Here is a 27170-nt window from a genome sequence, read left to right as displayed (position 1 = left end):
TGACCTTCCAGAAAGCCTAAGATCTCATGTTTGTGAATTTGTAAATACATGCACACACTCATGCACATGTGCAAACACACACAAACGCACATTCACATACACACACATTCCACCAAAAAGACAGGAGCTGGAAAACAGCTTAAGTACCCATAATCTATGTAGGGGGCAAGGAGGACAGAAGTAAGGCAATCTCCTCTGTCGCTTTTGGTAAACTTGCTGTGAATATTTTCTTTCTTCCTCAGGTTCATGGTTTGCTGACAAATATTTGTAGTCAGCCCTCTCTTGGAAGGTCCTTTGAAGGCCTAGTGCCCCAGGGCTGTGGCCACATCAAAGGAAGACATGGGAAGCTCAGCTTAGGCTAAAATTGCCCACTGTTTGCTTCCATGCTTCTTGTTGTGGCTGAGGAGTTAAAACCCAGAAGGCCAAATTCAGTGGGTTGACCAGGAAGAAGGGTCTAAAGAAACAAGCTACTCAGTTGTCCTACATTCTAGGCTTTCAACCAAGGAAATAATTGATCTTCTAAGGCCCTTCTCTGCTCCCTTGGATAAGAATCTATATATAGGTTTGGGACCAAACCCAATTAGTCATAGAGTACTCATTTATCTGAAGTGTCTCTTCTGCGCATGTCTCCCTGGTGACTTAACAGAAGATGTCTGATGAGGATTTAGAGATGCGGGATGCCATCCATCCCTTCCTTAGAGATTTTCTTCCCATGTCAGTTAAAAGCTCTTTCACAGATGCTTGTTAATTGAAGAGAAGCAGTGAAAGCCGGCAATGCTTAGTTAAACACCGGGATGTTGGAAATACTCTGATTTGTACTTGGCAGAGAGGAAAGTGAAGAGGTAAACTTCTTACTGAAAAGAGCAATCAACACCATGGAAAATCCGGGTCCTTCTCCAAGTCTTCAGCTTTAGGAATCATTGCCACCATGGGCCGGGCTGTTGTCTGCATTAATGAAGGACTTCAGACAGGCTTAAGTCACTACTTGGACAGAGACAAGCAGGGTGAATTCTCCTCTACAGGACTTGATGGCTGATTAGGATAGCCTGGGAAACAGCCTTCTGTGAGAGGCACTGTCATTTGGACTGGAAGTAAGCTCTAAGCTCCAACAGCTGTGATGATGAACGATCATTCTGTACTCTTCCAGAGGTGAGGAGACATTAACCTTGTATCTTGGCCAAATTTCAACTCATTATATTCTTCTTCCTTAAATCTGCCCTTTCTGCCCCTAGCATGAGCAATTGGACATTACATATTGTTTGCTTTCCAGCCCCTGAAGTCAAAGCATTATTGTTGCCTAATAGCAATTTCAGGTGGATTAAATAGTTATACACTCTATCACATCATCTCAGCAGGGTATATGTGGGGGTGCACTAATTCATTAATAGCCTTTATCTCTTGCAACGTCCAGAGAAAATGTATAAAACCCACAAAATCGATGGAGTTTGTTTCCCAGCATTTTCTTCATTCATTCAACAAACAATTACAAGGTACCTACTAGTTCTAGTTCTGGAAAGATACAAAGATGAATGAGGCATGGCCCCAACCTTGGAGTTTGTCAGCCTGTAGAGACAAGCATGTAAAGAATTAAGAGGTATGTCCAAGGAACAGTGGAAGCATAGAGAAGAGAGGGATTGAATCTGCCCAACAAAATGGAAGACTAATCAGAATCCCTTAATCAATAAGTCACAAAATACTTACAGGCCCCAGCAACCTTACTATGACAAGATTTGTTGAAGAAAATTTAGAAACTAAGTCATAATACAGTCAAATGCTGCGGTTGGGATGTGTGTACATGGCCAATAAGGAGAAGAGAGACAGATCAGTGGTCATGAAAAAGAGCTCCCTCTTGTCAAAGGACCTGGGGGACTAGAAACATGAGCAGACACAGGAAGGGTGCTAGAGGTTTGGTAAGAAGGAAACAACTCAATGAGAATCAACAACGAGGCAAATAAAGCTGGTTGAAATAGAACATGTTGAATGAGATGGTGGTTTAAGGTCAGACTAAGGAATCTGGACTTGATTTGTCACACTAGAGTTTTATAGCATGAGGAGGGAGGTGATGTCAACCCTGGATAGAGGTTGGATTGGATAATTTTTGTGATCTATGTATAATCTGTCAAAAAATGCAGAAATGATCCCTAAAGAGTGAGAAGTGAGGCAGCAATACCTCATGGAGAGATAACAGCAGTCTAAGACCATGAGATAAAAGCCAGCAAAGCATAATGATGAAGAGGGATTTGGAATCAAATAAACCTCTTGTGTGACCTTTGCCCGATGATGAAGACTATATTTCTTCAAATGTCATTTTCTAATCTGTACAATGGGGATAATATAAAGTTATCATATAGGTTGTTAAGAGAATTAAATGAGACAATACAGGTAAAAAAACTTTGCTAGTTCTGGCACATTTGAGGCATCTACAAAATGTTAACTGCCTTTGTTGTGGTGATGTGATCACTATTGTTGCCTTTGCAACATGGAAGAAGGGTTAGCAGAGTTTTCTAGAATGGAAGAGTTAGTAGGATACAACTTGAAAATAGGGGTACAAATTCACATGATAGATAGAGTAAATGACCCGGGGCAGCAGGATGGCGTTGAGGGCAAAAGGAGGTTATCAATGGAGGTCTCCACAAACTCCGAACTTCAACCTGGTGTCAGGCTTCGAGAATCTTCTATGAGAGCACTAAGTACACTGGATGCTCATCAGAAAGCACCGATTAATTAGATGGAAACATTGAAACACTATTTTTGGCTCTGGGAATTTAATTTGTCATTGTTCAAACTTGGTGCATGGCTAAAGAATGCTTTGAAAGGAGGAAAAGTAATGAAGGAATGAAATGCGAGAGCTTTGAAGTTAAAGTATTACCATGTTCTCTAGCTTATACTAAATTAGGTTGCCACATGTCATTTATGCAAAATTTCATTAAAGTCAAGCTTGCATTATGGAGGCAATGAAGGCAATTTCTGCAATGAAGGCAAAAGAGAAAAAAAAAGCATTTAAATGTTCCAACTTTTGTTAATAAATAATTTCATTTCTTTAGTTTAAGGGTGCTTTGTAGCTGATTGTATAGAACAAAAGAAATAAATTCCCACTATTTTATTTTACAAGTCATTAGTCAAACTCCCCTCTTGAGTTCAGCTCTGAGAAGGTCATAATTCACTTGTCCTTTTAACAGCACAGCTCTGGATAACCATAAAAGCCCAGGCTTGGTGCCGGTGAATTTTCTTTGGCAAGTAGTGAAAAGACCAAGGAGATAAAACATCACTTTCAAGCATTTTTCTCCAGAAACTTTGACTTATTTGATAAATTGTAATTTATAGAATAAATTATAGACTAAAATAGAACATAATAAACTTATAATAGATAATATTTCTATATATCGATGTTTGGGATAACTATATCAGAAGACATAGTGAGGTAATGAAAAGCTGACACCTGTACAAGGAATCACTATTCCTTGTTATAAATGTACACTGATACAGATGTGTTCCCATCACTGTCCTTGGCATGATTTTCCACAGTGGAAAACAACTTTTAGCAAAGTTCTTAACCAAAAGACAACCTTACCTCGATATATAAGGCAGTCTCACACCCTCTTAAAAAATTCAGAGTACATTAAAAACCATAAAAAAATATTGTCTGTGTTTCTTTGTAAAATGGAGTTATAGCCTAGCACTGTTATTATGAATAGCATTTGCACCTACAGGAATATCCTAGGGGAGATTACACAGTCACAAGGGATGTAAAAAAGAAAAAGAAAAAGCCTTCTTGGCAACCCTAACCCTGTCTATTCAAATAGCTATTATACCTACTTGGTTGACATTGTGACAGCCAGAAATGTCCCCACAAATTTCCAAAACCCCCTTTTGGGGAGCAGTCCTACTCCCATTGAGAACAAGCAGCATAGAGAGAGTAGAGAATGTGCTGAAAATAAAGTGCATCTGGTATTTGGTGTTTTGGGGGTTGATTTCTGTTTGTTTTTTGCTAAGTGCTTATATTTGTTTTTGAGAAATCCTGAAAAACTTCTGGAATTTATTTCTATATACTGATTTCAAGGAATACTCAGAAGAACTCTTTAAATATATCTCATCTATTTAAAAGCAACTCCACAGAACCCTGGGTTAATGAGACTCCTGATATTCTGCTTTTAAAAGAAAAAGGCAGGCAGATCAATTAAACACAGTCCAATAATAAAATAATTAACAAGTACTTTCCTTGGAATATACATGAGAAATATTTTTCATGGCTTTTATGTACTCTGAGTTTTTTGAGTGAATGAATATTTTGCCAGATCCCCTTTTCTTTATCTATGTTTTTACTGCAATTAAGGCAACTGTTTAAAATAATAAATTTAAAAGACTTTATGATGGGGATTCTTAACCTGCCAGAGGCTCAAAGGTGGGCTGCAGAGGTCTGTAAATTGTATGAAAAATTATGTATGTGTGTTTGTCTCTCTCTCTTCCTTGATAATTTCTGATATTATTCATAGTGTTTATTATATTCTCAATATAGTTTATGTTCCAAAAAATGTAAAACAACCCAAACATTGCTCCACATTTCTCAGTCATGAGGAATTAAATTTAACCCAATAGTTTTTTTCTTAATAAGGCAGAAAAGTAGTTTAGCAGTATCTATTTAGAATGAATTTTCACTACAAAGGCTAAGAGAAATAGGGAATTAGAGTGATACTCAATAGAGGAGGAGATTAACTGGAACACTCTAGTAAATTGAGGTTTTATGGTTTACTTTTCAAAGGTAAAGAAAAAACCGAAAAACAAAAATTCCCCAGTTAAAAAACCAATCCATGTGGATTCCCAAAGGGAGTGTTCAACAATAAAATACCCCTTAATCTCCAAGGTTCTTCATGCATTTAATGTGATGTTGTTGGTTGCCATTGACTTAAAATGCATTGATTTCATGTGGATACTACATTGAATGGAAATGTAAAGCCTTCAGATTAAACATAATTTTACTTTCTGTTTTCCAATGATTTTACCTTTCTCTTAGCTACTAGAAGATTGTGCAGGTACTAATATGCCTCTCATATTTTTATGCAACAACAGATTAAGTCATGTTATACCTAATTAGGGCAACTTATAACCACTGCATTCCTACTATAATATAAATGGGCATGAGAAGCAATGGATCTGAATCTTTAGTTCCATAGTAAGTAAAATCCCCACAGGTGAAATGGGTGTGGAACCTGAATGTACTTTGCCTACATGCCGCCAAATGGAAATCCCTTTGCACGTCCCATACAGAGGAAACATTCAAAGCCACACTGTGCTAGAGAAAATTAGATAACCTACAACATTTCTATCCCTCCACAAAATCAGCCTTGGTTTGCCCACTCTGTGAACATCACTTTCTTGGATTGGCAGTGAAACCAGTGCTTGTCCTGTCTCCTGATAATATAGCTATGGGCCAACCTCTTCCTTCACAAACCACCCCAAATCCACAGGCCTGCTGGAGGCATGAGATGCAACTCAGTATTAAAATCAGAAAAACAAATCTGCTTTCTAGAGAATTCAAGTTGTTGGTGACTATTGTTCAGTTTTAACATTTGAAGAAAGGAAGGTGATTGCAGTCTAGCAAAAGTGACCAGAAGTGTTCTTTATTGTAAAAATTAAGAAACAGAAACCTCGTTTACAATGAAGTTGGGAAGCCAGAAGGGGGGCACTCTCATGCACTTGTAGGTCACGGGGACCAGCAGGAAGAACCCTGTGTTACAGCAGCTCTCCCCGCTTCCTCTTCTCTATAAAAGAGTTTCCCTTCCTTCGTTTCTTGAAAATAGTGTGTGGTTCATCCTGAGACCACATGTCCTGAATTACAATTCTTTGTTGTTCCTGAATAAACCTAATTTTGCTGGAGAAATATTTGGCTGTCTATTTGTTTAAGGTCAACACTAGAAAAATCTGTTTGGAGAGAGAAGGAAAACCTCAGTGTGCAAAGAGGTTTCATACATTTTTAGAATTTTATTTAATCATCACAATCTTGAAAGAAGACTAGTGTTATTGCAAAATTACTAATACTGCGTCTAAGTCTCGGAGAGGTGATGAGCTAATAAGTGGTCAAACAGATGTTTTTATCAAGGTTTGTGAAAGTATCCCTAAACTGCTACTCTCTCTGCATACGTCACTTTGCTGACGTATGTTTTTTTAATGGCATGAAATGTAAGTCTGAAAGTTCTCTAATGTTAATGTGGAAACGTTAGGAAACCTAAGATGCATTTTTTAAAAAAATGTTTTCATAATATTAAGGCATATACATTTCAAATGGTGAGACAGTTAGAATAAGTACAAATTCCTGATCACAGGACTGGAATAAGGAACGAGAAATTACACTTTTTATAGAGAGGAATTTATTTCTTATAGCAACTCTATGATTGGATATTAATTTAAACTGAGAAAACTGAAGCTCAGAGAGATTAAATAAATTGTCCAAGGTCATATTACCAGTAAATGGCAAGTCTAGGATTTTAACCCAGCTTGTCAATTTCTTTCATGACACTATGCTAACAGATTGTATTATTTAGAGTAGGCAAACCGTTAAAACAAACAGAGCAAAAACTTGAAAATGGATCAAACACAAGAGAAGTTTGTTTTTGTTCCCATAACAATAGTAGGTGGTAAAACAGGTTTTGTGGTATCTCTCCTCCACATAGTCATTCAGGGACTCGGGCTTGGCAAGGCCCTGTTACCTTTGACATAAGGCTTCTGGTTATCCTGGGTGCCATTTTCATTTCAGCTAGCTGGAGGGGAGAGGGCATGGAGGAACATACAAGGGAGGTTTTTAAAGGCCAAACCCGGAGGTGTTATAATCAGATCTTCTCATGTTCGATTGGTTAGAACTCAGTTATATGGCCACACTTAAGAGAAGTTGTAAAATATAGTTTAAACATGGGTCCAGAAAGAAAAGAGAACAGAATTTGAATGAAGAAATTATTCTCTGACTAACTTAGAAAATGGGTCTCCTTTAAAATTAGAAAAGTAAGTCCAAGAATGTTGGAGACTACTAGAAATTTTGGGGGGGAGAAGCACTGTAAGTACGTGTATAATTTAAGAATCCAAAGACTGTGAAAGGATTAGCTAAAGAACATATATGTATAAAACATAGACAGAGACAATAGTGTGGTATTGGCTAGAGGAAAGAAGGGGTGAGGGTTAGGTGGAGGTGGGCAAATTGTAAAATGGGGACGTCTGTAATAGTGTAAACAGTAAAAATAAAGTTAAACAAATAAAAAATAATTTTTAAAAAAGAACCCAGGCTCTGGAATTAGGTAACCTGATATCTAAGCCTAAAGCCACTGGTCACTATGTGATTTTAGTTTTACCATCTCTGTATCTTAAGTTTCTCATTTTTAAAGTGGGGACAGAAATACCTATTTCATGGAGTTGGTTGTAGGATTTAATGTTGAAAAAGCATAGTGGAGAAAGCTAAGTGTGTGTAATCCTTCTTTCCTTCTTCCTTAATCAAACTTCCTAAGTTTGAGGTGAACATACGTTCCCCAGGCAAAGACTATATTTCCCACAATTTCTTATAAATTGGGTGTGGCCACCAGGTCAGTAAGTTCTAGACAATGGGATATGAGCATAATACAAACCAGGTCCTTAACAGGAAGCTGTTGGCTCTCTATTTTCTCTTTCCTTAGGGTGTCCCTTTGTCTTTTTTCTGATAGAACATGAGTGACAGATGATGAATTAGTTTCAATTCCACAGAAAAGGAACACCTTGAAGGATGGTGAGGCAACGCCACAGAAGTTACCTGAGCCCTTGGATGACCCTGTCAGAGAGCTGCCCTAACTTCCTGCACTGCTTGTTATGTTAGACTTTTATGTGAGAGATACGTAGTCTATTTTCTACAAAGCAGTCATTTCAGTCTCTGCTAAAGTACCCAAATAAACAGCTAGTTATTACAACATTTAAGTACCTAGAACAGGTCCTGCCACATAGTAAATGCTCAACAAATGATGACTACTATCAATATTCCATAAGGATCGCAGATCCAGAGTCATTTCCCAAGTCTATTCTGAAGAATGCTAGCTTGTAGGTAGTAACTGTCAGAATAAAAGCAGGGATTTAGGTGGATGGGATCAATTAATTTTGAGAAATACTGAGTTAAAAGTAAATGAGTTCCTCTACTAATCAATTGTTAGTCTTCAGTCTGCTAATATTAATAATTATTCTTAAGAAAATGGAAAGTGTGGGTAAGATTTCCTAAACTAATTAGATCACGACACCTTTTTTCAAGATGCATATTCTGGAGTTAGTGTTCTGTGGACGCAATTTGGGAAAATACTAAAGATAAATTCAAAAACTCCGAGAGAACCCGGCTAAGTTTATTCTGAAAGAGCTCCCTGTACTTATAGCGTGGCCCTCGAATACATAAAACAATACAAATTCATATTAATGATAACTAAGAACCGCACACCCCTCTTGCCCAAGCTGTCTTCCTAACAAATGCCAAGCGGAGCAGTTACAGGGAAAGGCCAAGTGGGTACGAAGCCGAGGACACTGGTTTCGGAGGAGAGTATTTCCGATACCTGGATGTACTGTTTATTCAAACCATTTTAAGCAGATGGATTAATAAGCACACGCTTGGGGGGAAAGTGCCTGGAAAGTCAATCCAACGACGACAAAACCGCAAGAGGAAAAGCAGCACAGAGTCACTTCTGCTAACAGGTCAAGCTGACCACAAACCCCTGCCTTGGGAAGAAGGTTCTGGGGCCCTGCTGCGGCTCCGCTTGAGAGACATTCTCATGGAGAAATACTGCAGTTGGGCCACTGCGCGAGTTTCATTATGTCCACGGTGTTCAGCTAAGGTTCCATCCTCAGGAGATCGAACAAACAAAACATAAAATACAGAGCAAACTATAAAATACGGTTCCATTAATTTTGATAGCATTGATGAAGCCGCCCGCTGGAAGAGCGCCCTTTACCTCTCCTCTCCTGCCACTTCAATACAAATTTGAGGGAAGGGAGTGGGAAACTCAAGATCCCTCCTCAACATTTTCAGATGAGTTTATGTTTTTATGAGCCAGCTGTGACAAGGGGAACACAGAGAGTCTCTCTGACAGGCCCTTAAGAGGGAAATACTAACAGTTGAATAAAGGTAGGCCACTTAAGCCACTTACTCATGCCTTAATAGAGTTCTGCGGAGTCCAAGCACCTGGCTTGGGGTAAACATTTACTTTCTGCAGCGAGATATTTAATCAGCGTGTCAGGTGGTGGTGAGCTCCACGCAGAGGGCAGTTCTCTGGCCTCTCTCTTCTCTTAATTGGAAACACTGGTTAGTGCTCTGTCTCCCCCCACCCCTCTTCTTCCTCACGATCTCCGCAGTGTATCACTATCGCATATAAATCCATTAGGCCAGTCACCTCCTCTAACTCGCCACTCCTTTGAGGGGACTGTGTGACTGCCTCGGGGATTTAGAAAACTTCCTGGGGTTCCCCACCAGAGGCTGTAAGACAAAAGGCAGTTTTAGGTCAGAGAGAAAAGCAAAAGAAGGGAGGAGACAGACACAGAAGCAAAACATGAAGCCTCCTCGCCTTCCGTGAGGATGCGGGTGAAAAGAAACACAGCCCTGCTTGGACACCTTGGAAAAGTAGTTAGTAACTGATTGGTTTGAAATATTTTAGAGCAATAGAATATATTAGGTGAATTCATAGAATCTCTCTAGACACTAAAACTCAAAGAAATAAGAAAGGGGGCACTAGAAGGGACTTTAAAACACCCAGGGCAATTCTCTTGTCTGCATTGACTGGCAGCTAGGCTGTCTTATTTGAATCTTGGCTCTACTACTAATTGGCTGCGTGAACTTGGGGAAGTTATTTGCCTTCCTTATCTAGCTCCTTAGCTGAAAAATGAGGGTAATAATAGTACCCACCCTACAGGATTGTTCTGAGGATTAAATAATTTTAAATGTAGAAAGTATTTAATACACCTTTTGACACAACATAAGGGCTCTATAAGCTGCCCTTTTTCTGTCACCTGACATCACACACACTGTCATCATGCAGTGGTAGAAGGACACATTTGTCTTGTCACTAAGGATACTCAAAACCAGCACTTGTCTGAGTGTTCTTGCCCACTGTGCTATGTAAAGGGCCTCAGAGCTGGGAAAGACTGCTCTCAGCCACAGAGAGAGCTCTGGTGAGGTCTCAGAGGAGGCCATGCAGCAGAGAAACCCATGGGGCCCATAGCTGTTGCTATTCCTCAGATTCCTTGTTCTTTGAAGTTGGGTGGATTCAAGAATGGTTGGGAAGTTGCGTTTCTTTGCTTTGCCTATTTGATAAGGAGCTAAAAATTCTTTTGCCAGTCATTTTCCTATCGCCATCAACACATAGCTAAGAGAAGCCATTAGCTGGGATGGCTATGACAAAATAACCTGTAATTTTTCAGATCTCCATCAGCAAATGCTGGGTGGTTGATGATATTTGTTATTTACCAATCTCATGGCTGTCTTGGACCACAGTTATTTTTCTAGAGCCTTTAATACCTTTAAAAGAGAGGAATCCCAGAGGACCCAAGTTGTCTTCTTACTAACATGCTGATTGGGAGCCACTTTATCTCCTCGCTTCCTCCCATTCCCATTTTCCTAGGTTAGGTTTGCTTATTTTAAAGCATTGAGCTGTTAAAAGAAATGTTGCAGGAACAGAATTGCAATGAATCATTGAAAAATAAAATGTTATCTTCTGTTCTTCCAACCGGGCTGGCTTCTCTTTCAGCCAAGGCTGGTGACTCAGGCTGGGCCTGTCGAAGTGCAATCAAACAAATATAAGTAAATGCTTTGGCCATTTCAGTACATCCTGGCCCAACTATGTGGAACTCTCCTAATGTACTGAAGTGCATTGGACCAGTAAACTCTCTGAGCCCTGACTGGATTTTTGTTTATATGACATGGCCTTGGATGGCAACAATAGTTGCTATGATTTGTTAAGTGCTTATTATGTTCCAGAAACCTTAGACCATTGGCTTTCTTTTTTTTTTAAATCCCAGCTGCTAGAAAGTAATACATTTTTACACCATGAACTGGTGCACGCCAAGCATACACATACAGACAACTAAAAGTTTTATGAAACAGTACTTACCCCAACTACATACAACACACTACATTTTTTCTATTCTACTTTATGTTATTCTGTGTTCTAAAATTCTGGTTTTGACCCATTAAATTTATTTCATGACTCATGAATGGATTGCAACCTACAGTTGAAAAACACTGACTTAGGCAGATTTAGTCCGCATAAAAACCTTGCAAGGCAGATGTTAGTATCAGATTCCATGCAGAATGGTTCAATAAAGAATATCTAATAAGGAGAACCGGTTAAAAAGGGCTTGGAAGAGCTGAAATGCCAAATAGGGAACAATGAGGCAGCCAAGATATTAGCAACAGCAGGGACTCATTTCTTCAGTGAAGCCTAGGAAACAAGAGAAAAGGTGGTGTGATCAGAGCCCAGAAGCCAGGCCACTTGCTGAAGCAGGGACCTGAAAGGGTGGAGAGTGTCCAGCGGGAAGTGGGATTGGGGAAGGTGGGACCCTAGAAGGTGAGTGTCCTAGAGGACCTGGAACTTGAAGAGGAGAGGCAGGCACTGCTGGAGATACCTCTCAAAGAAAAATGAATAGAGAGAGAGAGATGGAGAACATGGGGGGGAGGGGGAGGGGGAGAGGGAGAGGTGGAGAGAGAGAGGGAGATAACTTGGCTTCTCCCACGCTCTAGGGTCCTACTGTTTCCTCCCATTGGTCACATATAGCCAGTAGCCAGTGGAAATGTAGTTTTTAAAATTGAATTTATTGGGGGTGACGCTGGGTCCAAGAACCATATAGGTTTCAAGTGTACAACTAGTTGTTGTTTTTTTAATACAGTATATCTTTATTGATTTCAGAGAGAGGAAGGGAGAGGGGGAGAGAGAGAGATAGAAACATCAATGATGAGAGAATCCTCACTGATCAGCTGCCTTCTGTACGCCCCCCACTGGGGATCAAGCCCACAACCCTGCATGTGCCCTGACCGGGAACCGAATCTCCATCTTCTGGATCCTAGGTCCATGCTCAGCCACTGAGCAACGCCTGGCCGGGCTCAAGTGTACAACTCGTTTTCAGGGATCAGCTCTCTGCAATACTGAGGTACACAGAGGAACATATTTGAGAACCAGAAGCAAATGACTTGTATAGCCAGGGCCAGCTTTATGGGTGTGACTGCCTACTTATACCAGCTCCAAAGGGCCACACACTTGATTTAAGTTATCAACATCCTGAAAATCATATTTTTTGCGTGAGTGCTCTGACCGGGAATCAAACCGGCAACCTTTTAGTACCTGGGATGATGCCCCACCAACTGAGCCACACTGGCTAATAAAAATTCATAATATTTTTTGAACAAAGGTTCCACATTTCTATCTCACTCTGGACTGCAAATTGTGTAGCTATTCAGTGCACAGCATTGTTACTCCAATTGTACAGGTGAGAGCTCTGTGGCTTAGAGTTTAAATAACTTGCTGTGGGGTTCACGAAAGTGGCTGCAGTAATATTTGAAACCAACCTGGTCTCGCTGAGGCCAAAGTCCACACTCCTCCCAGAAAGCCCCAGCTCAATTCCATCCCCCCAGACAGTGCTAACAACCAGGGGGATGGACTGTGCAGGTAAATCTCTTCCAGTTTAGCAAGGAAGGGGCTCGTGTTCTCGGCCACTGCTACTGAGAGAATAACTTTTGCTGTTCCCTTTTGGTCACTCCAGGCCACAAACATTGAGTCAGACTTCCTGGGCTTGTTAGGAGCAGCAGAAAAGATGCAAATAGGGTGTCTCCTGCTCCTCCAGCTGAAGAAGCAAGTAACCCACACAGAGAAAAGCAACACCCGTTTTTCCTTCAAAACTTGCCTTGAAATGGATATAAAGGAGGAAATAAGGAAATACATGCAGACATGACTTAAACAATCAACTCCCTTATCAACCCTCATAGAAATGAATGGAAGGTGGGGGTGCTGACTCCTGCTCCCCCGCAACAGCAGCCAGCTCTCTCCCCCGCCTTTGGTCCTTTGTCGGAGGTTTAGACATGAGGTTTTCCCACAATAAAATCTTCCTAGCCTCACTTTCTGGGGTAGGTAATCCTGGTTTCACTACAGTTAAAACAGGAATGAAGCCAAACGAATTTGGCAGGAATCAACTCAGAGGGAATATTAATTAATGCAAAAAATCCCTAATGCAATTACTATAAGTTCTCTATCTCAATATTTCAGCGATCTTTTGCTCTTACTTAGAATACCTTCTGTGGCCCTTGCCTTAGGTAGTGCTTATGGCACTTGATGCAGTAGTTTAATGCTGGAATATTCAATACAACAATATATTATCTTTTCAACTTCATGTCACAAAATATTACTAGCTAGTCACCATTATCACCTTTTATTCCCTTTCTATCTCTACAGGTTTTCTTACAGCCTGAGCACAAGAGAAAATCCTAATTATCAGAGACTCATACGTAGAGTGATTGATGAAGCTCAAACCAACCTCTGAGATCAATTCTATACCGATTCTAGCCAGATGAGGAAACTGGTGTCTGGAGAGATGCCAGGACAGGCCCTGAGGCTGCTGGCCAATTAGGCTGTAATGATAATCTCAGGCAAGTCTCTTACTCCTACGTCATGGGTTTTTTTTCCTTAAGATAAGCTCAATCTTCTCACCCTTCAGGTGTGTCTTCATAGCGTCTACATTGGGTGGGTGTTCATTCAATGAACACTGAGCGTTTACAATATGCCAGGTGAGCAAGGATGAATGAGGCATGACCTCCAATACGACATGGAGTGTTGAGAAATACTAGGCAGCTAATTTTTACACAATGTGACTGCAATCCGTACTTGTGGGCATGACATGATGCAGAAAAGGCATGACCAGCAAACTTGGTCAGAAGCATAATGAAGACTATTGAGGAAGTGCCTCTGAGTACTGACAATATGGACCAGAAAGACATCCATAAAATTATCATCACTAGTAGCAATAAGGTAACTTAGCTAAAACAGAGATAACTCATATAAGACTACAGAACCTAAGCCTATTTGTCAAATCGTCAACTTCTGCTGTCGGGAGGACCATGGTGTCCTACTCAGAAATGCCCAGGCAGTAGGAAGATGACTTCCTTTATTCTGAAGTTTCTTCATTTCTACATGTTTCAGTAAATTTTAACAATCACTCTGAAGTTAAGATACAGAATCTCCAGGCAGGCATGCTTCTGGGTATCTGTATAATCAGGCGAGCTTGGGGAAAAACTGTGTTATTCTACTTCATCCAGTGTTCTGAGGAGGGTTTCATAATTTGGGGTAGTGAGTATGGGGACACTGAGAGAAGGGGAACACAGTCAGAAAGTGCCTTGATTCTGGATCACAGAGTCTTTGGTTCAGTTCCCAGATGGGGCAGTTCAAAGGGATCGGCCAGGTGCATCATTCAACTTTATTTCAGTCACATAAACCAAGGACACCCTATTTGATCTTACTGTCACATAGCTTCAGACAGAAGGGGCTGTTAGAAGGAAAGCGTGTCCTTGCTCAGGGTAAAGGAAGGAGGCACTCACCTTCCATTCGCTAGCACACAAAAGAGCAAAGCTCCCTCTGAGAAAGTATTTCCTTTGAGAGCTAAATCAGAAGAAAATAACTGGTGGTTTCAATCACTCACTGTGTCCTTTTCTTCCCATCACACCGTGCCCAGTTACCACCTTTACAAAACACGACTGGCTTCTCTGCTCTCCTTCCACTCTTCCTCTGCTCGCCCTTCCCTCCGCCCATCTTCTCTGTTCCATTTCTAGCCCACCCTTTGACTCAAGCCATGGAAGCTCCTCAAGGCTCCCCCTTCAGAATGACATTCTCTCTCTCTCTCAGGCAGCCTTTCTCCCTTTCTCTTTTCTCTCCCTTTCAAGATCCTAAGGATCGTACTTAGGGTTTTCTCCTTTGTCCTTCCCCACTGAGATCACTATGCTCTTCAGAATTTCTAGCAAGTTTTAGAAAAAAGGCATAACAATTAAAAAGCTGCCATTTACTCAGCATGTGATGTTCCAAGTAACAGGATGGAGTTTGGAAACATCAGTCCCTTTCATCTTTATACTGGCTCTCTGATATAGTACGTTCAGTTCCACTGAATAGAGGAGGGCGCCTAGGCTCCGAAAAGTCAAAGAGTTTACCTAAAGCCTTATAACTAGAAAGTCCAAAAAAATAAGGGGGGGGTTGCCATGTTAATGCCAGAAGTAGCCCAAAACTCTTTACCAATCCAGTATTTCAGACGGTGGCCAATACGCAAGGTAAAATACAAGCTCGTTGTCCTTTATGCCTAATGACCGGGTGACTCTTACCATTAAAAGATCATATTATTTATAATCCATGAATGATGTTCTCAATTTTTCTTGAACATGGAACTTCCATTTTCTTTTTCAGCTTCTCAGTGTTATGGGAAATCTTTAAGGAATGTATCTAGGAAACGTACCCAAGTATTTAGCATGGACTCCTGGATGTAACACCTCCTTTATATTTGCCTTGATGGTGTTTCTATGGTGGGCTAGCTGGGGGACTGAATGATTAGATCTGGTTGGAATTCATTCTACAGTGGACAAAACATAGGACTAGAAAGAAACAGAACTCTTGGACTTAATCTCTGTTTAACCACCTGCCAGCTGAGTGACCTCGGCCTGAATTTGCTCATTGGTACAACCAATATTTTGGACCAGATGGTCTCAAAGTTCCTTCTGCTTCTTACAGGCTATATTTTAAATAAGCTTTTCTTGGACCCCAAAGTTGAACTTTGCATGTTCCCAGGGATAGTCATGATCCAGCATCTCTCTATACTAATGGGAAACCTGGGGAAGAAAGTAGAGAATGAATGATTGTGTATGTGTTTGGGTAGAATGATGTTTGTGGTTCCACCACACTGCTCACTCATTAAGCCCAATACAATGAGTACAGAAATCACAAGGCTTGCTGTTATCAAGGCAATTGACAGATAATCTTAAGTATGATTTTCACTCTGATCCATGGAGGATGTTTTAATTACACCAACTATGTTGCAGTAGAAGTTGACCTGTTATTTAATAAACAGGCATGTAATACAAGTTCAATGACTACATTATTTAATAGACACTATTGTCTTTTGCTGCCTTATTAGCTTTTTATTGCTGCTGTGACAAATTATCCTAAACTTATTGCCTTAAAACAACATGCATTTATTATCTTACCATTCTGCAGGTTAGAAGTCTGGAATGGGTCTCAAAGGTCTAAAATTAAGATGTTGTCAGGACTGCATTCCTTTCTGGAAGGTCTAGGAGAGTATCTAATTATTTGCCTGCTTCAGCTTCTAGTGGGTGCATGTGTTCCTTGGCTAGTGGAATTCCCTCCTCCATCTTTAAAGTCAGCAACAGTGCGTTGAGTCCTCCCATCTTATCATTCCCACCTCCTCATGTCTCCCTCTTCCACTTTTTAACGAAATTTATGGTTATTTTGAGCTTACCTAGATAATTCAGGAAATAAATAAATCTCTCTATTTTAAGGTCAACTAATTAGTAACCTTAAATCCATTTGCAACCTCATTCCCCTTTGCCATGTAACATAACACACTTATAGGTTTCAAAGTTTAGGGTGCAGAGATCTTTGGGAGGCCACTGTCCTGCTTACCACACTGTCTATTTTTACTCTGTGTTGAAAATTTTGATATAAACAGAAACACTTTATGAATCTATTGTGAGGGAGCTTATTAGACAAGGCATTAATCTCTATCAAGAAGCCTTTATAACCTCACAGTGAAAGAAGATATTAACATAGGGATGAAAAGTCATTCTTTTCATAGCTAATTAAGCTGACTTCACCAATAAGTACTTGCCCATATTTCAAAAGGGCCCTCAGGTTATTTTTACAGGAAAGAGATACTGATATTTTTAACACGGCAGGATTGTTTAAGACCATTTTGAGACCACTTTGGAAATTCACAGGATCTACCCCTTTACTAGAACATCAATCAACAGCCTACTAAAGACCACATATTTTATCAGCTACCTGCAAGGATTTCAGTATGCTGCCTTATGAATTTTTTACTATAGACCTGAATGTGAGCATAAATAAAACTAAATAGTATTACTATTATTCAGCATTATAAATAAGAGGACTGACTGACAATAAAAAAATCAAGAATGATTAACTCTACCTCTAAATGGCTTTGGAGCTGCTGGAGCCAAAAATCAATATACAAAAGTCAAAGAATGTCAATATGCTTATTTTCCCTATGAAAAGTCTCCAGGAGTTCTGCTCAGGTTTCTTATCACTCTTGTCCTTCAAATGCCAACTAAGAAATGACTGTCATTTTTATCTTCATGTCGGGTCTTCTGAAAAAAAATGACAAAATGGCAAAAAATATCTAATAGCATCTAGAAAACTACTGTCTGATATATTCTTATATCCCTCTATTTAAGACTGAAAATAAATCCTGATTTATTTCCACTATAAATTTTAACATTTTTAACACAACATGTAATTAAATTTTAATGAGACAATTGTTTTCTTTTAAATGGCCTTAAATGATATTTACAGGGATGACTAACAAAGGAAGAAAATGCAGCTTTTTATTCTTTACTCAATTTGATGTAAGGACAGAAGTCTCTGCACAATAGAATAGCCCCAATTTAATTTTTTTTAAAAGGGAATAAATTACATATGCATTTCAACAATTGTAACCACTAATTCTAGTCTCCCTTCCATTTCTCTTTTTTTGTATTTTTTAAATTGTAAATGTATTATCCAAGTGGTCAGATTACTAAAGCAATATCTATAACATTAACCATCACATCTGAAGATGGTTGGACAGCACATATTTTTATGAGCTCATCATAGAGAGATAATTTAAGGCACTGTTTGTCACTGTTTCTCAGTCACTGTGGGCCTAGAATTGCGAACTCTTCAGATCCACATCCTTACTCTAGTCTCAAGCTGAATCCACTTGTCACTATGCCACCTGAGCTTCCCAGTGACGATTTGCCTGTGTGCAGAGAGTTATATAATTAAAATACATTTCAACAGGCTTCCATATGGTGACCAGTTGGTGACAAAATAAAACTGCATGTGGTTATATGCACATGCTGTCTGAATGCTATAAAAAGAAAATTTTGACCAGTGATGCTGGTCAAAATACTGATTCGATCAGCATGTATGTTAAAATATAATAGTTAAATTCAAAGAACAAATTAAGTGTCCCTTCCCTGAGCAAAATCTGAAAAAACAAAAAGATACATGCAAGTTCCCACAGGTGTTCACAGAGTAAATCTGTCTCAAGCAGTTTTCCCATTGCCATATGTACACACAACTTTTGTGCCTTTCCCTTCACAACTCTATTTTTCTTTCTATGATTCCTAAGTGAGTAGTGAGTCAGTCCATTTGGCAGCATTAGTAGCATATCAAGAACTTCTCTCTGTAGGGAGATGAGATTAAGTGTCCAGAAGAATTTCTACTCCCCCCCAAAAATCCTTAGTCGAACAGAAATAGAAACATGGATATTGTTACACAAATTGGCCGCGTCTGATTTCACAACACTTAAAACATTATTAATGATAATACAGTTATATTTTTTGCACCCTAACTAACTACAAATATAAGTGATGAGAGCATGAAGAGTTGTGTTTCTTAGTAACTTCCTCTCTCCTGGGCAATATTTATAAACCTTGAAAAATGCACAGGAGAGGTTTGAGCGCCATTTTCCAGATAATGAGATGAAGACTCACTGATGCTACAGTGCTGTTTGGAATCCAGGATCCTCTAGTTCCAAAGACTGGCCTATTTGGATGACAATAGTGAATTTAAAATGTTTTTCTTGCTTTAGCAGGGGAATTCTTCAACAGATAAAAGCAAAGCAGGTCTGAGAGAAGCTGGGGAGGAGGCACCTCCAGCCTGCACCCCCACCCCTTTGCTCACCCCCATTTCCTTCTCCATGGCTCTGCCTGGGAGCCATTTCCCTAGAATCTTAGGTCTCCAAAAAAAACAGCTTTTAAAACGCTGTCTTCTCACTTTTCTCAAAATTTCCATGTAGCTCTCCCCAGATGAGGTTCTAGAAAGGCACCAAGACCGATGGATGCACCTGATGGGCCCTCCCAGTGGGCCAGGTGCTAACAGGGAGCACGGAGATGCTGCATTCCCATTACTCTCCATCACAACACTTAGCCCAATTGGTAGGTGCTTATTTATTAGTGTTCTGTCTCCCTCCCCAGACTGTAAATTCCTGGAGGACAAGGAGAGCTTCATTTTTCCTTCTGTGTTGCCCAGCACCTAGCATACAAGTCTCCAATAACTCTTTGTCAACTGCCTGGATATTGTTAAGAGTAAATTTGAAAGCAAGAATCACTCTTTCTCCATCTGCTTCTGAAAATAAAACTCTAAGTAGATCCAATGTCCAGATTCACCCTGCTATAAAGTCTACTCAACTGCTCAAGTCTACATGCAAAGCCCATCTCATAAAACACCCAACAAACGTTAAATGGCACATTTCAAAAAAAAGGAAAAAGAAAATAGGAAAGCATATTTCAACTGAAAATTCATTTCATCTGCTTTCTATAACTAGAAAGCCTCAAAAGGCTACATCTGGTATAGTGACATGTAAGTATAAATTACAAAATTAAAAATCCCGGTACAGCTTGGAAGGAAAGATGAACACAGACAGTTCTTAATTTCTATAGTTATTGGGAAAAATTGTTTGATATTTGTGGCTTTTCAGCTTGTTTGGTTTTAATTTGTCCTCTACATTAAACATAACCAAGATGTTATTTTTTTAACATATTCTTAACCTTGCAGCTTCCCCAAACACTGCATTTATTGCTTCCTATATGACTAATCAAATTTATCATTTAGGACCAATAGCAAAACAGCTCATTTCAGCTACACTATTTGTAGATACAATAAAACACACATGCGCGAGCATGCACACACACACACATGCACATACACACAATCTGGGTCATTTTTTTTGTGTTCCAAATCTGCTTTCACTAAAAAAAAAAAAAATCTGTTTCCCACAAACAAGAAAGTATGAAAAAGACTGCTGGCTTCCTTCCTGCTCTCCAAGGAATTGGCTTTCTCTTTTTATCCCCAATCATTGTTTCCTATGTTTTGAGTAACAGCGATTTGTGTGTGGACAACACATAAGCAGTCCTAAGTGGAAGTCTGCCTTGGAATTCTTTCCACGAGGAAAGTGGACCCAGAAGCTGGGGCCTGGGGAGCGAGTGTGAGTGCGAGTGTGGAGAGAGGCTCAGAATCACTTGCAACCCAGAAGGACAAGCAAGTGAGACGAATGCGAACAGAATTCTAAATGCTTCTGATTATCTTCAGCTTCTATTTATGCTGCACGTAATGTCCACCGGAATAGGCTGGTTACATGCAGTTGCAGATTCTATTTGGGGCGTAATTTAATAGTCAGAAATGAGATACCAGAAAATGTCTGCAAAAAGCAGTAGGTGGAATAAATGCATATTTTGACACTAATAACCAGAACTGTCCCTTGAATTCCTTATTATGCCCCTAAAAATATGTCATTTATAATCATTTGATCCAATTACAGATTATCCCTTGTGGTGATAAACTCAATTATTATTTCCTTCAGATTCCCTGAAGTTTTCATTACTGAGAGACCCAGAGTCACCAGGTGTCATGAAAAACCAGGCAGCTCCAGCATCTCTAGCACGGCCCACTCTGACAGTTTCTGAGCATATACTTTATCAATTATTTAGTATATACTTTATGAATTATTCAGGATTTTTGGTTTCCTTCTGCCATTGGTCAGCTGCCTCTTGGCATCTATATTATAGTACAAGAAGAAGGATCCAAATGTGTTCCATTTTCTCATATCTAATAAATAATTGGTTTTTTTGGTGTCTAAAACCATGAACTGTCTTGGAAAAGAGCATGACATTTGGAACCAGAGGACCATGGGGTCTGAAGACAGTCAGGCTTGGCTGACTTGGCCAATTACTAAGCCTCAGGCCACAAATTTAATGGATCAGGATTTCAGCTGCTTCATCAATATTGAGAATTCATCAATATAACTATCAGTCTCAAGCATTATTGTGATGATCAAATCAGAGGAGTTTTATTAAAGTGCTTTCTGTATTGTAAAGCATAATATAAACATTTAGAATTTACCTCCTCTTAAACATCTTACCCTCAGGAGGGATGGTGTCAGCAAAGTGTGACAATATTGCTGTTTGTATGAGCATAGTTTTTTTGGGGGGGAGGGGAAGAGAAAGGCAGAGAGGGAGACTAAGAAGAGGCAAAGGAGGAAGAAGGGGAAAAAGAAAAGACAATGCAGAGAGAATCTGAGCTAAGAACTCGCCTCCCCACCCAAGCTCTTGTCCTTCCCAAGCCTCCTCCCCAACACACAGTCAATGGCTCCAGTCTGAGTCTCGATATCCCACCTTCAGCCACTGTGTTCTAACACAGACATTCACTACAGTGGGGGGCTGTTTCTTTATACACCTATAGACAGCTGAAAATCTCAGTTCAGTCTCATGTTTTCTATCAGTTCAGCTGAGTTTAGACCACAAACTTCCCACTCTGTGACCCTGCTTTAAACAAGCCAATCAAGCCTTGTCTTGATCTCCCTCAGTCTGCAAAATCCTGTCTGACCTGAGATCAAGGTCCAACCATTAGTGTGAAGCCTTGGACTTGAGTTTCTCACCTTTCAATCTCCAAATGGCTTCACTGTCACATGCTTCCCTTAACCCATGCTTTTCTCCATTCCTGTCTCATCCCCCTGTTTTCTTCTCGGGTTTTCTCTAAGTCCATCTTGTACTAGGGAGAGGTCATTCATCTCCACCTTTGACCAGATGGCACTTCCCAGTTCCTATATCCAGGGTGTGTTTTTCACTAGTAAGGGCTAGATCTGTCATTCAAACTAGAATACAGAACTGTCCATGGATTGTCACTAATGTCTTGGAATACATGAGATCCTACAATTATATTTACAGGTATAATTCCTAGTTCATATGTAGGGAGTTTACAAATGTGAAAACCGGGAGCGAAAGAGGTTCTATGGCTACAACACTAATGTGGAGGGTCAGGGATGAACAGCTGGGAGGTGAATCAGAATTTCATTCCGCCCTGTCCAATGTATTTTCACCTCAGCACCCTTTTGAATAAATTAACTTGTTCCATCCTTGCTAATTAAACCCCAAGTGCCCTTCATCCTCCATCACTGTTGGGTAAGATACAAATCTGGAATAGTTACACTGGCGAAAAGGCTCGGAAGGTAAAATGCAGAATTACAAAAGCCAAGCAGTTTAAAGGGGGATCCTTCTGCCAAAACATTTCACACTAAAAGTGGCCCATGTCACTAAATTAAAGTATTAAAAAGTCAGACAATTTAATGGAGTTATATTTCACCTAATAAAGTCTTCAAGGCTTCAAATGCTTTCAGGAAACAACTAATAATAAACCTGATGTGCCTCACTCTGGGATTTCTTGGCTCTTGTCAGAACCATTCATCACCAAGACATCATTCCTGAGACTCTGTTTAAGAGCATTGCATATCTAACGGGGGACTCCAAACGACAGAACCAAAATCGTGTGCACCAGGTACATAATGTGCCAACCTTCTGTGGTTATCCTTTTGATTAGAGTGCATAGAGTGGATGTCTTTCAGTTTGATGTACAATTTGAACACATTACTCTCTAAAACTGTACTGTCATGATCACAAATGTGACCTTGAATCCAATGGAAACTTTTCTGTCTTCTCTTCAATCAGTACTCCTTTCATCTTGAGATGTTTTCATGATACCATGTCCTCCTGGTTTCCTCCTACCTTACTGACTGTTTCTCGGTCTTTCTCTTCTACCAGCTTTTGATATTAGAGTTTGATATTAGAGTTCCCAGGGCTTGGTTCTGGACTCTCATCTTTTTTACCTACATTGTCTACTTGGGTGATTTCATCCAGTCACCTGACGTTAAATAAATCTGTATCCCAATGACTTCCAAATTTGTATCTCTGACTCTGACCTCTTCATTAAGTCCCAGACTTTTCTAGGCAATTGCTTATATCTTTACTTGACTGCATAAAAGATATCTATATTAGTAGCATTTTCATCCCTCAAACATGCCCCCGCACTAAATATTCCCCAAATATTCCCTATCTCATTCTGATATACCACCATTCATCTAATTACTTAAGCCACAAATGAGTGTTAACCTTAGTTGCTTTCCTTCCTTAATTACATCTCATCCTTTGGTTAGTTCTATTGACCTTACCTCTAAAATATATTCCATTTAAGGTAATGGCTGGATTTTCTGAAGCCACTTTGGACCTTGAGATGACCTTAGGAATGGAAGTTACCAATGGTAAAGCAACAAGATAAAATATCTTGGATCTTTTTACCACAGACCACTGTAACAGTTCTGGGCAGATTTTACATGAGAGAGAAATAAACTATCTTGTTTAAGTAAAAATAAAATAAAATAAGATTCCAATTTCTCCTTTTCTTTTGTACCTAACCACTAGTTCCAATCTACTTTAATCTGACATAATCTCTTTCCTGGCCCACTCAAGTAGCCCCCTATCTGGTTTTCTTGTTTTTCAGTGTCTCTTGTCTTCCTACAGAACCACTAGAATGAGCTTATAAACTATAAATTAGATCATGTCACTTCCTGCTTATCTGCTATCATGTTATCTGTTAGTTTCTAGTTGAACTTCAAATAAAATTCAAACTCCTGTCACTAACCCACTCCACCCTTATACGCTGGCTACACTGCCCTTAGTTATTCTCACCTGAGGGCCTTTGTACTTGCCGTTCCCCCAACCTGGAATGCTCTTCCCAGCACAGTTGGCTCCTTATGGTTACTCAGGTCTCCAAGCTCAGTTTTCCTCCTCAAAGAGGCCTTCCCTGGAACTCCAAACTAAAGTAGCTCCAGCCATCTCCATCACATTACTTTTCTATTTTCTTATACCTACCAGCTAGAATTTTCTCCTTACTTATTTATAGAACAGTACCTGGCCATTCTATGTGCTTACCATACATTTGTTATATATTTGTTGAATGAATAAAATCATTAATTGCTGGCATTCCTTCAAATAGTATAGCTTAAATTATTCCATAAAGAGTTTTAACAAGAGTAAGAAGAAAGTAGTCCTATGGAGAAGCTGGCCAGTTAGATACCCAAACAAAATAATTAAAGCATTAAGAGAAAACTGGAACATAGAACTACCATTAATTCAGCAATTGCACTTCTGGGGATACACCCCAAAGAATGAAAGTAGGAACTTGAGTAGATATTTGCACACCAATGTTCATAGTAACATTATTTATAATAGTCAAAAACTGGAAAACAATCTGAATTTTTATCAGTAGTTGAATGGATAAACAAAAGCATATCCATACAATGGACTATCATCCAGCCTTAAAACGGAGTGAAATTCTGACACATGCTACAAAATGGGTGCTGTAAAGACATTGGTGCCAAGTGAAATAAGCCAGGAACAAAAGAAAAAATACTGTTTGATTCCACTTATATAAGCAAATTTATAGAGTCAGAAAGTAGAACAGTGATTACCAGGGGCCGGGGGAAGGTAGGACAGTGAGTTCTCATTTAATGGGCTTAGCACTTAGCTTTGGGAAGAAGACATGTTTCCGGAGACGGATGGTGGCGGTGCTTGCATAACAACGTGAATGCACTTAATGCCACTGAACCGCTACTCAAAACGGTTTATATGGTAAATTTTATGTTGTACATATTTTACCACAATCAAATATTTAGAGTTAAAAATGGGGGGTGGAATAGGATGGAGTCAGGAGGGAACTGGGGTGTACCTTTAGCCCAATTTACTACACAAATGACAATGCAGTTGACAATGCAATAGGAACTTCTCAGTCAGTAGAAGATGCAGGTTCAGTCTTAAATAATAATTTTCTTTACTCAAAGACAAAAGAGGAAAATCACTTTCTATTTTTCATCAGTGTTGATTTTATATTTTTATAACTGTTGATATGACTATATCCAAAACACAACGGCATGGAGAACAATGAATTTATTCTGTTTCCATGTCTTTGCCCAGAACAGATCTATAAATAGCAGGTATCAGGACAGTCAGATGGCACAGGGTAATTTATTCTTTCCAAAATTCTACTAAAACACGACTAATCAGCGAGATGTTATTGTATTCGTCCTGTCCAGACAACTAAAAATATGTCTATGAATATATACTAGGTTACATGTTTTCTGACATTACTCCAAGTCAGTGCTCCTTGTGCCAGTCATTATGAAAAGAAGGGGGTGAGAAGCATTTCAATAATTAGTATTGTGTAGAAAAAAAACCCAAATGATTGATTTTTTCTGTTTATGCAACTATTTGGAGATACACAAGCATAGATTCAGGGAATGTGGGGAACTGTCTGATGAGATACCAACATCATATGTGATAAGACACTGTCAATGAGCTCAGTCTTCACTTTTATTCCTACCTACACACTCCTCTACCCAGCTATCTTACATTGAAAACAATTAATCAATAGCTAGATCAAAGAAATATGAAATTAAAAAATAGAGATCAGAAAGCAAGTTTATAAGAAAAAGGATGCCTGGATTTCTTTTTTCAGTAACACACATCAGGCTTTATTTGGGGAGCACTTTGACAGGTTTGCACACAGGGAGGTCCCTCCCAGCATGAGGCCTTCCAGAGACAACAGGCTGGGTCCCCATCTAGAGAAAGAGAAGGGCAGGGGGTTCCAGGGGGAGAAGGGAATCAGTCAGGGAGCTGAGGCATTTAGTGATTTTGCTCAGCAGCACAGTGAGGGGCCCAGAAGAGCCACAGTGGGTTGAGTTTGTTCATAGCTGCTGGGTCTGTCTTATCCATGGCCAGGAGGCAGTGGTACAGTTTTTACCTTTCACAAAGCAGGCAGAGCTTAAATGCGCTTACTTCAGTTACAATTTAACAATCGCATATGTAAGAATTGGAGTTGGGTCAGGTAGTTTTTGAACAAACAGTCCCACCTACTGTGCAATAAAAAAACACAGAAACCATTCACAGTGGCTGCTTTATGAAAAAATAAACTCTTTATTTTGGGGGGGGGGAAGAAAGACAAGATAAACACCTTGTGAAGGTGTTAGTTCTGAGGCCAAACAGAACTAAATGATAAGGTGGGAGACAAACACTTACTTGGAATACTCAAGTAAAAGCCTCTGAAATTGGGGTAAAATATATAATTCTTTCACTAGTGAACTAATATTATATCCTTTTTGGCAAACCAATTCTAAATCAGAAAATCAGCAAATCATTTTTTTTTTTAAATTTATCTTTATTGTTGAAAACATTACAGATGTCCCCTTTATTTTCTCCCATTGAGAGATTAATCAAAGAATTAATCAGAGAATTAATACATAAATGCAAAACCCATGGACACAGGCAACTGCATGGGGAAGGCCTGGGGGTGGGTGGATGCAGGGTGGAGGGGAGCAAATCATTTGAATGTTCTTCAAAAGCTTCCTTTCTATGGGCAGTATTTCTCTTTTGACATCCAAAAACATGTGTTGGGATAGTAGGGTGTTTCAAAGGTTTTACATATTTTGTGAAATTAGATTTGTAATCATTTTCCTTTTTATAAAAACTTTAATGTCTTTTTTCCAAACTCTATATTCACTTTCAATCTCTGGTTGTCTAATTCAGACATGAAACTTTAAGCAACGTTTATGGGATCATTAGGGACAAGCAAGCCTGTGAGCTCAAGGCCCTGTTCTTCCGAGACTCATGCAACTCAGCTGTCGGCATAGTTCTGTCTGACTTTCACTCTGCCCGCTGCTTTCCCTTGGGCTGGCCTGTCCCCAGCCCTGGCTGGCCCTCGCCTCATCGCTCCTTTTCCACATTATCGCCTCTGTGTGTCTGGCAGCTTAACCTCAGATCTCAGCCACTCTTCCCCCCTCTCCCTTTCAGCTCTTCTTTGACACCATCCTTCATTAGCTGTGGTGAATCACCTCTGGCCTCCGGTCCTGCCTTTGGCTCCTGCTCCAACACTGCCTTTGTTGGTCCCATGTTGGTACTGAAAATTTTCTCTGACCTTGGATATGGTACAAGAGTGTAAGTCTAGCCCAGCCGAACCTAACAGCAATAAGGGCATGCGTGGCTACTCGTCTTTACCATGAATGGGATGAGAGCAAAAACGTATGTTCACGATGTGAACACA

The 27170-nt window shown here is 39.7% G+C and overlaps 1 protein-coding gene across 2 annotated transcripts in view; it reads right to left on the bottom strand.

Annotated features, from left to right (window-relative positions):
- Positions 1-27170, bottom strand: part of NRG1 (neuregulin 1) — an 889211-nt gene that overhangs the window by 507230 nt on the left and 354811 nt on the right. The window lies entirely within an intron of this gene.

Source organism: Miniopterus natalensis, chromosome 2, assembly GCF_054644295.1.
Source record: "Miniopterus natalensis isolate mMinNat1 chromosome 2, mMinNat1.hap1, whole genome shotgun sequence".
NCBI classification, from domain to species: domain Eukaryota; kingdom Metazoa; phylum Chordata; class Mammalia; order Chiroptera; family Miniopteridae; genus Miniopterus; species Miniopterus natalensis.
Note: the sequence above shows the minus strand (reverse complement) of the source record. Positions and strands in the feature narration are given on the sequence as shown.